The 11,503-nt window shown below is 40.7% G+C and overlaps 1 pseudogene; it reads left to right on the forward strand.

The window, feature by feature from the left end:
• The first annotated feature begins 617 nt into the window (after window positions 1–617).
• On the forward strand, window positions 618–1,349 carry LOC132946428 (uncharacterized; annotated as a pseudogene).
• Window positions 1,350–11,503: the final 10,154 nt, after the last annotated feature.

The raw sequence follows: 11,503 nt of genomic DNA on the forward strand, positions 1-11,503 counted from the left end.
TTGATGTGGTTTTGTGGTCCCACAATATTATAATTATTGATAAAATTATAACACAAACATTGTAAAAAAGGGTACCCATAAAATAAATTTCTGGTTTTATCAAGCTATATTATGGATTTTGAGTATACAAGGAGATATGTGTAAGTTATGTTCGGTTGGGTATTTTATTATAAAGGTGTTTTATGCCCATTACCCATACATTTATTTACCAAGTGTAAATTCCACTGCACACAGGTATCCACAATATAAAATAAATACATTAAAAGTACCTACACATAGTTCGTCAAAAATAGTAACAATATTGTGATATTTTCATACAAGTGACATATTATATAAATTATACAAATATTCTACATTTTGTGCCCCAACTTGAGGTATAATATTATTATATCAATAATGGTCTTTAGAAAAATTAACGCGCTCGAAATTCTAATGCTGCGGGCCGACGAGAGCGATAAACATATTACTGGCCGGCTAGTAGTAATACACGTCGTCGTCGTCTGGGAGATTTTCTCGGAGATCGGTTTCTGTGTTGTACGATTTGTATTTAGCTCATTAGCAATTCTCGATTAAATCCCAACGTACACGTATACATATTATCTTCGCTCAAACAAAAGATGGCAACTAACTATTATAACATCGACGCTGTAAACGTCATATTGCTCGAAATCTTAGGAGACATTGTTGTCAACATTATGGATGGCACTTACGCTGACGAAACAGACGAATATCTCGTGGGTTTAGTTACCCTTCTTCTGTCTGCCATTGATTCGGGCGCTACTACTGCGAGTGGCGACGATTAGACCCCGGAGTCGGAGCCTGAAGGACAAAATCCGATTCTTGGAGGCGCAGATGGACAGGAGTTCGACGAAGACGCCGAGGAGTCCGTCTCCTTGCACAGTGATGGATTGCCGACTGCCAAGCGGCGATGTGCTGTCATCTGCAGCAGAGTCGGAGCTTGCTCCGATCCCAGAGGCAGCACCGCTCGGCAACAACAACACTGTCCAGGAAGACGACAATTCGAAAATTTCGGAAGCAGAAGAGGACCATTCCGTTTTATTGTTTGTGAGCAGCTGTACGTCGTCGTGTGAGGACGCGCCGTCCTCGGAGTCGGGGCCTGTCGATCCCACTCCGACTCCTGAGGGCGGACCGCTCGACGACGTTTTGCGTACAGAAGACGTGTTGGATGAGAAAATTGAGCCGGCCAGGGGTATAGTTGTAAAAAATAATATCTTGGTGAGCTGGTCGGTTGGCTGGACCCGGCGGCAGCACCCGGAAAAATCGATCCACCTCGTACGCGGTGGAAAAGCGTGAGACGCTTTTTCCGGGCTCTGTGCTGCTGCCGATGAGAACCCGTCCGCAGCTCACCCCTTGGCTGTAGACGACAGGCAGGATGACGGCGACACAAAGGAGGGGAGGATGTGAGAAAGAGCACGGACGGTGCGCGGCGGTAAGTCACCCACGCACGTTCTCCGGTCACCCGCGGCGCGACGGGTTGTTCGCGGGCGTAGTGCGCTCGGTCGTCTTTGACGCGCGAGACCCTCTGGCGGCTCGGCGAGCACCCGGCTGCAGTTACGGTCACGTGGAGCGGCGGCGGCGACGGACGACGGCCACGACACGGCGGCTAGTAGAGGTACCGGCGCGAGCAACGATTTCGCCCCGACGGTACACCGACGATGACGACGGCGATGGCGATTCGGTACGACGGCAGCGGCGGAGACCTTGGCACGGGGTGAGTGGTATGGAGATTTGCGTGCTAGGAACACGGGGATGTCAGCGCCGCCGGATCCAAGGAAACTTAACGGTTTCAGGGTCTGGCGGCGCGCGACTTCACCACCGCGGTGGTGGAACGAAGAAGCGGCTGAAGGTCCGCTGACTCTCGCCTTTTCGCCCCGCGGTAATCCCACATTGGCCGCTTCGCTCGTCCCCGCCGGTTCCGCAGCACAAAATCTCGATTCGCTCGCTCCGTGTCTTGGTCTTCGCCGTCCGTCGACAGAGTCGTCGCGCCGTCGACCGTCAACGCGCACAACATCGCGCACTAAGCCGCCGTTCGTCGCCGACATCCGTGGTCGCTCCACGGCCGTATCGGTTTGGCCTTGCCGGCTGGGCAAGGTCGTCAAGCGTCCGAGCAAACGCGCCCGCGACATACTCGGCAACCCGCGGGATAGGTCGTGAGAACGTGCAGAGGTGACCAGTAGCCAATAACATTGCATATATCCGACCCAAAATTCGCCATCTTGCTCCTCTCCACCTTGTTGATTGTGTCCTAACCTCCTGCCCGACGTATTTTTTTTTCCTTTTATTTCTTTAAATTATTTCAAACTGTCTAATTGTTCATATATTGTAAATTTCGATTTTTTTTCTTATTCTCGGCCCTTTTGATATTATGAACATTTAATATTATTTCTATTACTATATACTATTTCTGTTTTGTAAAATATTGCTTATACATTTTTGTATTATTTTTTGTTTTTGTTATTAATAAATAAATTTTGTGAAAACAAAAAAATATTGTTTCTTTATTTTTCGTTTTGTCGAGTGTATACCTAATGAATTGTTACAGATTTAACGACTAACAAATCGTTAAAATATATAATTTAAATAAAAAAATTCGTTAGTTAATTATACAGAGTATAAACGTAGTATAAACGCTACACGGATATTATAATATGTACCAAGAAATATTTAAGCCATCAAACACTTGTAAAGGAATAGCTTTACGTACTTAATTCACGTGTTAGTGTATAAGTATTATTCTACTCGCAGAGGCAGTTCTCCTTGAGTTGTTATGGTCTCTTAGACGTAACCTCATAGTTAGAAACCACATTCTATTTTGGCAAGCTAATCAAGGGGAGCGGCCAACAACAAGTTATCATTACGAGGCGACGGTTGCGAGAATAACAACTTATTGAACCAGCTACATCCACCTCAATGTCACCCTGTCCATGCGCAGGATCCATCAAAGGAACCGACATAATATAGAAGAATATAACGCAGAAGTGACTTCACGCCACAAGCCATATACAGGACGACGACTACTACTACTACTACTACTACTACTACTACTATTACCACGACGATATTATACATTTCATTCTGTTATAATAAAACACGGCATTTAAAAATCTAATATGACTACTATTATTTTTAAATCATCCACATAGTGGATCCCTGAAGGGGCAGCACGTAACACACTAAAGGCGACGAAAACTGTTGAATAAATCATAAAATAATGCATTACACCGCGGCGGGAACGACATGGACAGTTTTATAAACTATACTATACGAGGGTTCTAAATAACAATATGTATTTGTAGAACGTGCGAACGTCAATATAGTCGAATAGTATATAGTTAATACAAAATAATTTTAAAAAAGGTGGATAAGTGGATGTCGCTCTGCTGTACAGTAGGTTACAAGTGGGTCACTGTAATGGATGGTGTTAAATTCAATAAATATTAATATTTTTCTGGTGAATAGCATTAACTTAATGCAAATGTAAATTCAAATTCAATCAACATTTTTATTATTTTTTTTATTTTTAAATAAACACTTTTTTGTACTAATGTTTAATATCCTGTACCCAATATTAATATAAATATAAAAATTAAATTAAAAACCATTTTTAATAAATTTTATACTATAATTTTTGGCATTTTATAATCCTTTTTTTTTTGCATTTTAAGTGCATATTTTATTGCATATTTTTGACATTTTTAATGCATTTTTTAAGGTTTTTTAGTGCATTAAATTCACAGCCCTAGTGATAAGGTTAGGACCACCGTGGTTCGACGTGGTGTAGCCAGGGATTTGCTGCTGGAAATTCGAAATTCCGCAAAAAAATCATATAGCCGCCGCGATTTTTTTGGTGTCTAGCAGGTCAGTTACCTCAGTTATCCGGATAGGCAATCGATAGCGGACAATGTGGGACGGCTGGGTCACGGCATCAGGTCACCAAAAAAGGAAAAATAAGTAATAAATTATGTGAAAAAAAATTTCGGTCGTCTATGCAAATCATATTATAGCCAACGAATTTTTTGGGTGTCTAGCAGGTCAGTCACATCGAATGACGTTCGCCGTAGTATATAAATATAACTACACACAATGCAAACGATATAGGTACTACACAAACCAAAAAAACATATTGTACATACCTACCTATGAAATATGAACTGATAAATACATACATATCAATATAATATTACAGTTGTCAGGTGAGTTAACTGGTTGAGGTAATCAAATAGCCACTTTCTTATTTTGGTAATTAATAATTTATTGTAGCATACAAATACTGCTACAGTTACTATATAATATATATTAATAAATAAATAGATCCTCATTAAGTCATATAGTATACATGTCGGTTAGTTATTAATTTGATTTTATGCTCATGATTAAACATACCAATAGTATAGTCGACTCGACTCGAGCTAGGATATTTTAGTACAGACCGAGTAGGCAAAAGGACAAAAGGCAGTCAAATATAATAATATAATAATAACGCAGTTTATTAAATCAAAAATAAAACATGTAAATATATCAATAAAAAAATCGAACTTTTCTAAAAAATTATCGATAAACACGCGCGACAGCGCGGTGGCACTCGGTTTGCACGTTATCTCCGCCGCGGCGGGCCCGCCGGGAACAAAGTACGGCCGCGCGTGGCCAGTAAATTTAACGGGGAACGCGAATAAGGTCCGAGCGAGGACGCAGGAAGTCCTCAAAGTGGGTAAAGATGGAAAATCTGAAGAAATTGATATCTCCATACATAAACTAAATTATTTATATTAATAGATTAATAAATAAACTAATCAATAAAATATATTAGTTTTATCTTAAAATATAAATACAAAGTTCTTCGTAAATATACCTTTTTTTTCCTGATAATATTTTCTACACATCTTCAAACTTATTATCTCTAAGTTCTTCGTAAAAATACCTTTTTTTCTGATGTTTATAATATTACAAAGCAGAGACCTGGGGGACCGCCCATCGAATTTTTTCATTGGCCATCTCTTACGCTAGTACAAAAAATCGTCAGAGGAGCGCCCTCGGGTTTCTGCTTTATATAGTTAGAGATTTCCATATAAGTTAGAATCGAATGATATCACAGTAAATATTTTTTGACATGAAAACGAAACAGACTGAAATAGTGAAATACAATAAAATTAAAAACAAAATAATTTAACTTAAATTACTTCTTAAAATTTTTTTTTTTTTATTATTTTTTATGAGATAATATACAATCTATACAATATAGCACAATAAGTATATGTGAAAAGAGTAGTTATACCTGAAAAGACTTGATTAAGAAATCACCCTATGGTAACCCTATAAAATTGAAGAAAGGAAGGTGGGAGTAAGAAGGTAGGAAATTTATTAAGCAGAGGGTAAGGTACACATTTTTTTTTTTTTTTTTTTTTTAATTTAAGAGGTCTCTGCACCATCTTCTTTTTAGCCTCCTACGTGGGTTTTCCGGGAGCGTTAAGGAATTTAGGTTTTGAATCAGAGGATTTTCGTGATTAAGAATCTAAGGCGTAAGAAGAATCGCTTGTAAAAGATTACAGATTCTTCTTCTATAGATTTCATGTGCAGGTCGTTATGAAGAGAAGATTAGAAATGTAAGGTTGGGCGTTTGTGATTTTTCTTAAAGTTATATTTTGATATGTTTGAATTTTGTTTAGGTTCGTTTTTTTGGCTTTACCCCAAAACTGTAGTCCGTATAACCAAATTGGCTTTAGCAGTGATTTGTATATTAATAATTTAGTTTTTAAACTTGAGCATTTATTATTTGTAATTAAATTTTTAAGTGAGCGGGAGCGAGAGTTTAAAATTAATCTTTTTGATTTGATATGTTGGTTCCAAGTTAGCCTTTTATCAAGTATGATGCCAAGATATTTTATTGAGTTGGACATAGGAATTGGTATATTGTCAACTGAGACAGGCGGACAAATACCATGTTTAAGAGAGAAGGTAGTGTGAACTGATTTACTGTGGTTGAGTTTGATTCTCCATTTGGTATACCATCGGGAGAGTAGATCAAGATGGGATTGCAAATTGGCTGAAGCTGTAACTGGATTTTCATGGATCGACATTATAGCTTTATCATCGGCATAATCGGCAACTAGGGTGTCTTGTGAAATGGGTTGATCGGAGGAGTATATATTGAAAAGAAGAGGCGATAAAATGGCTCCTTGAGATACTCCTGCATTCATTGGGGCTAAATCGGAGGTGCACGACCCGAGGCGAATTTTGAAATATCTATCTGTTAAATACGATTTAATAAGAAGAAAAAGTGGCGAGGGGAGAAAATTTCGAAGCTTGAATAGAAGGCCATCGTGCCAGACGTGATCGAATGCCTGGGATATATCTAGGAATGCACAGGTACAGTATTGTTTGCGTTCGAAAGTTATTGAGATGGCATCAACTAGTCGATGTATTTGGTGGATTGTACTATGGTTGGTGCGGAAGCCGAACTGAGATGGAGGAAGGATGTTATTGGTGATAATATATGGGGAAATGCGCTGAAGTATGAGCCTTTCACAAATTTTTGAAAGGAACGGTAAAAGGCTTATAGGCATGTAGGAGCCAGGAGAGTCAGGTGGTTTATTGGGTTTGGAGAACATAACGATGTGAGAGAATTTCCATAGTAAGGGGAAGTAAGAGAGTCTTAGAATTGCGTTGTAAATGTAAGTTAATAGTATGATTGCTTTTTTCGGTAGACACTTGACGACTTCTGCGGTTATTAGGTCGAAGCCAGGAGATTTTTTGTTAGAGTATTTTAAAATTGTGTTTTTCACCTCGTTAGGAGTGTAGTATTTTGTAGGAGGTCCTATTGATAAGGGGGAATCTAGAAATTTTTTAACGTTACACATGTGTTAGTTATCAATAATATCAGCGTGGGGTTGGAAAATATTTGAAAGGTGTGATTGAAACACTGCTGCTTTTTCTGGATCACTAATAGCTAAGGAGTTATCTTCTTTTCTGAGAGGGGTTGAGATAGATTTATAATTTAGTAACCTTTTGGTTTCACGTTAGAGACTGCCATCTACAGCCGACAAACTGTGTAATTTCTGTTCGAAAGTATTCGATTTATGTTTTGCAAGAACTTTTTTTAATGAGTTTGCAAGTTTATTATATTTTATTTTATGCGATGGGAGATGGGAGGCCTGGTACCTTGCTCTTGCCCTGCGTTTTTCGACAATCAGATTACGGATTTCTTCTGGGAGAAGGTGTGGCTTGGAATTTGAGTTTCTATTTTTGCCGGGCTTGGTGGTTGCCCATGCTGTCGATTGAATGAGATTTGTTAGATTATAGACTGCTTCGTCTATATCTGTGCTGGACTTAAGTTTAATATTTAAGTTTATTTTTTCATTAATTAGATCGTGGAATTGTTTACGATTAGTTAAGGGGGAGAATAGTTTGGGAGGCTCGATGCGAACTGACGGTGTTGCAGAGATCGAAAGTAATACGGAGGAGTGGTCTGAGTTTAAGTCTAAAGTATTATAGGTAGAGCAGTATAAGTTGCCCGGAATTTTAGCTGAGAAGATATCTAAAATATCTGGGCTTTTTTTAGGAAAGGTAGGCCAATAAGTAGGTCCAGTTGGTGATAACATTTGGAAATGCCTTTCGTTGGCTAAGTTGTAAAGTACGGTGCCACGAGGATTGTTGACACGACAGCCCCAACTCTGGTGCTTGGCGTTGTAATCACCACCGACAATAAAATTATTTTTAATTGTATTAAAGTAATTTGACAGAATTTCTTTAGTGATCTTGTGACGAGGGGGAGAGTAAAATGCGCCAATAGTAAGTGGTATGTTGTTTAATTTGATTTGGATAGAGCAGGATTGTATATGGTCGAAACTATAGTTAGGAAGTGGTTGATAAAATAAGGAAGTTTTAACTAGAATTGCTACTTCTTAAAATGAAAAATTATTTCGTTAATTTAACGTTAATTAAAAAAGAAATTTAGTAAATTAACAGTTAAGTTAATGAAAAGCCAAAAGTAACTAGTTAAGTTAAAAAGTTAAAATAAAATTAACTTTCTAATTTATTTTTAACTTTTTAACTCCATAATGCCCACCCTTGAATATAACTATAATTTTCATAGTTATTTGTTCACCGATTAGTTTGTATTCTCTGTCTTTGGACATGATTTGTCGACACCAGACCGGATCGACCACAGAGACCCCATCGGCCGCTCCCCATAACAAAAATTACACCATCCTAATTCCTGTGACCTGTCTTTCCCGTCCTAGGCGTCATCATCAGTTATATGATGTACAATGTATGAATTTATATCTGTTGATACCTTTTGATAAGTATTATTATTCATATTATAATATTCATTTCTGCGCGTATTTATTACTTTTTGTTACGGTGTGTCAGTTCTATGTTCGTATGTGAATTTGTTCAAGATATATTATCCACTGGTTCAGGTATCTCGCGCCCGGAATTTGTGACCTTTGCCCACGATAAGTTCGTGGGGTCCACCAGCGTTCCCCCTTCTCTTGTCGTTGTGTGACGGTCGGCTCTTATCCAACGACAAACAATATTGAATATGACAGTGCGTTTTGGTCTATCGTGACCGTTATACGAGAAGTTGTCGCCGTTGCTCTTGTTGTAACAACAGTGCTAATAAGCACGTGTTTTCTAAAATTCTTTCTGTGGGTGCTTTTTGCACCGTTCAGCCAGTCGACTTGGCCTTTGCCGTCGACCATTTTACGCGTCCGTCCATTGTTGAGACTCGTGTGTTCTTTCGACGACGTCAGTGACAATATCGTTCTACTGCAGTGTGCGTTCATACGAATAGCATTTCGCGACGAGTCGGTCGTAAGTGTGCCATTATTGAGTTATTCTGCATTCGACTATTATTATATCGTGCGACATCGCCTTCGTTGCTACCACTAAGGAGATTTAGACTTTGGCATATTCGCACACCGGTAATCAGTAATCGCCGCAGACAAAGCGGCCGCGGCGTCTATAATTATTGTCATATTGTCGGAGGTCAGTGACCTGCCGGCTGACACCAGCTTTCAAGGGTGCTTCATCATTGTCAACTGCTGGAGTGGTCACATTGGTCTCTGCTTCAACCGTAACGTTATCACTTCTCAATTATCATCATAATTATTATCATCGGCTTATTGCCGTGTTGAAGCGTGATCTCATCGTATTATTTATTATTTATTATTCTGTACTTGTAATATTTTATTGGGCGACCACTTTATTTATTATTTAATACTATTGTACGGTATTTGCACCAAGTATTTGTTCGTTTATTTATATTGTATTTATTATTGCACGACGGTACTTGATACGGTACAAAACACACAACACTTAAAAAGGCCGTTCTCACGGCCAACAAATATTACTCGTATGGCAAGCAAATACCACTCAATGGCTTACACATAACTTACACAAATAATCATATTGTGCACGAGAATTTTACGCAATATTTCCGAGTGAAAATGACATCAAGAATACCTGGCGATCCGTAGATCGATGTCACGTTCACTCGCTGAACACCGATAAGCCCACCAATCATAACAACGCTAGGGTCGGTCGATGCGTATATATACGAGTGCATTCGACCGATTATCATTATCCAGCCAACAGTTATCCTGTTAAGACGTCTTCTGCCAACTATACTCTGCAGCCAGCGTTCATTAGCAGCTCCTTCAGTCAGCCGTTCTCACTGCTTCAACAGGGCTCCAGCGCCCACGGTTCACACCACGAACCTTCAACTCAAACAGCCGTTTTCACCGCTCTCCAACAGGGCACCAGCGCCCACAAGTAAGCCGTCGCGGAAGCGACGTCCCTCCGTTTTAGCTGTCGTGGGGCCGCGCCCTCACATAGCCACAACATCCCCTCCCATATAAACACACCCACGCACATCACACATGGGCAAAAAACGCAAAGGGGGTAACCCCCCTACCAACCATCTACTCAAAATCGCACGTCAACGTTCTGCTCCCCCCTCTCCAACACCATCGAAAACTTCCGACTCTGAAACTTTAGACTCCTTCTCTGACTCGAGCGCTTCGACTCAACACTCACGATCCTCACTAACTTCCGTACAATCTACAGATACATTACTTCCTGCAATAACCAACACCGCCCCAACAACCCAATCACCGTATAAATCTCCAACAATCCCCAGACCACCACCCATAATCCTGAGATCCGTTTCCTGGTGTAAGGTCGCGCCCACCATATACTCACTCCCCAACTTACAACCAGGATCCTTATCAGCCAAGTCCTCTGGCGAACGTGTAACCTTAAAGGCCGCCGATGCGACCCAATTTCGGCTAATCCAAAGCACCCTACTGAAACACGGGACCGAATCCCACACTTTCTCTCTCCCCGAAGAACGATCCCTCAAGGTTGTTCTGAAGGGAATTCCGAACGACATTACTCCGGACGAACTCAAGAATGAACTTGAGTCCCTGGGTTATTCCGTAAAATTCGTCCGCCGCTTTGGCACCCCAGACAAACCAATGCCTATATGTCTCGTGCATATCGCTGCCAACCCGACTGCCAAGGATATATTTCTCCTTACCTACTTATTCTACTTGGAAATCTCGGTAGAACCTCTTAAACCCTCCGGCCCAGCCCAGTGCTTCTCGTGCCAACGCTTTGTCCATGGCTCCCGTATCTGTGGTCACCCACCGCGGTGTGTTAAATGCGCTGGAAACCACACTGCCAACGTCTGCCCTAAAACCCCTGAACAAGCTCCGACTTGCTGCAACTGTGGCGGTCCACACACGGCAAACTTTCGAGGCTGCCCCCAATTCTTGGCCCAAAAATAGCAGGTATCTCCATCACCGAACCAAAACTCCGCCCAACAACAAGTCTCACAACCAATCCCGACCTCTGCACCACCACCACCTCCCCATCAACAAAAATCTGCAAAGACTTACTCCGCAGCAACATCTAAATCAGCGCACACTTCTTTAGTTTCTCCAGTCCCACAATTTAACTTACCAATGATTCTCAACCTGCTCACCAACTTATTGACTGCACTATCCAACAATCAAGATCCTAAAACACTTATAGAAACTACAATTAAAATTTTACTGTCCATACTCTCACCCCAAAATGGATAACTTAAAAATACTATTTTGGAACTCCAACGGTATTAAACACAAACTCAACGAACTACGTTCCCTCGCACTTCTACTTAAATCTGACATAATCTTACTTAACGAAACCCGTCTATCCCCTTCTACCAAACTTCATATTCCTAACTATTTCACTTACAGGAACGATCTGCCACCCATCCACGGCTCGCCTGCTCATGGTGGCACGGCAGTTCTAATTCACCGACGCATCGTTCACCAACCTACCACCCTTAACACACTCATTCAAACCTCTTCCGTACTTATCCAAATAAATGGCCACGAAGTACTTAATATATCAGTGGTATACAAACCACCCGGCGCCACACTCACGACTCGCGACTTAGACTTGCTAACCCAAAGTGCTGAATGGCAAATTTCGGCAG

This window comes from Metopolophium dirhodum, chromosome 6 (assembly GCF_019925205.1).
Source record: "Metopolophium dirhodum isolate CAU chromosome 6, ASM1992520v1, whole genome shotgun sequence".
Classification (NCBI taxonomy): domain Eukaryota; kingdom Metazoa; phylum Arthropoda; class Insecta; order Hemiptera; family Aphididae; genus Metopolophium; species Metopolophium dirhodum.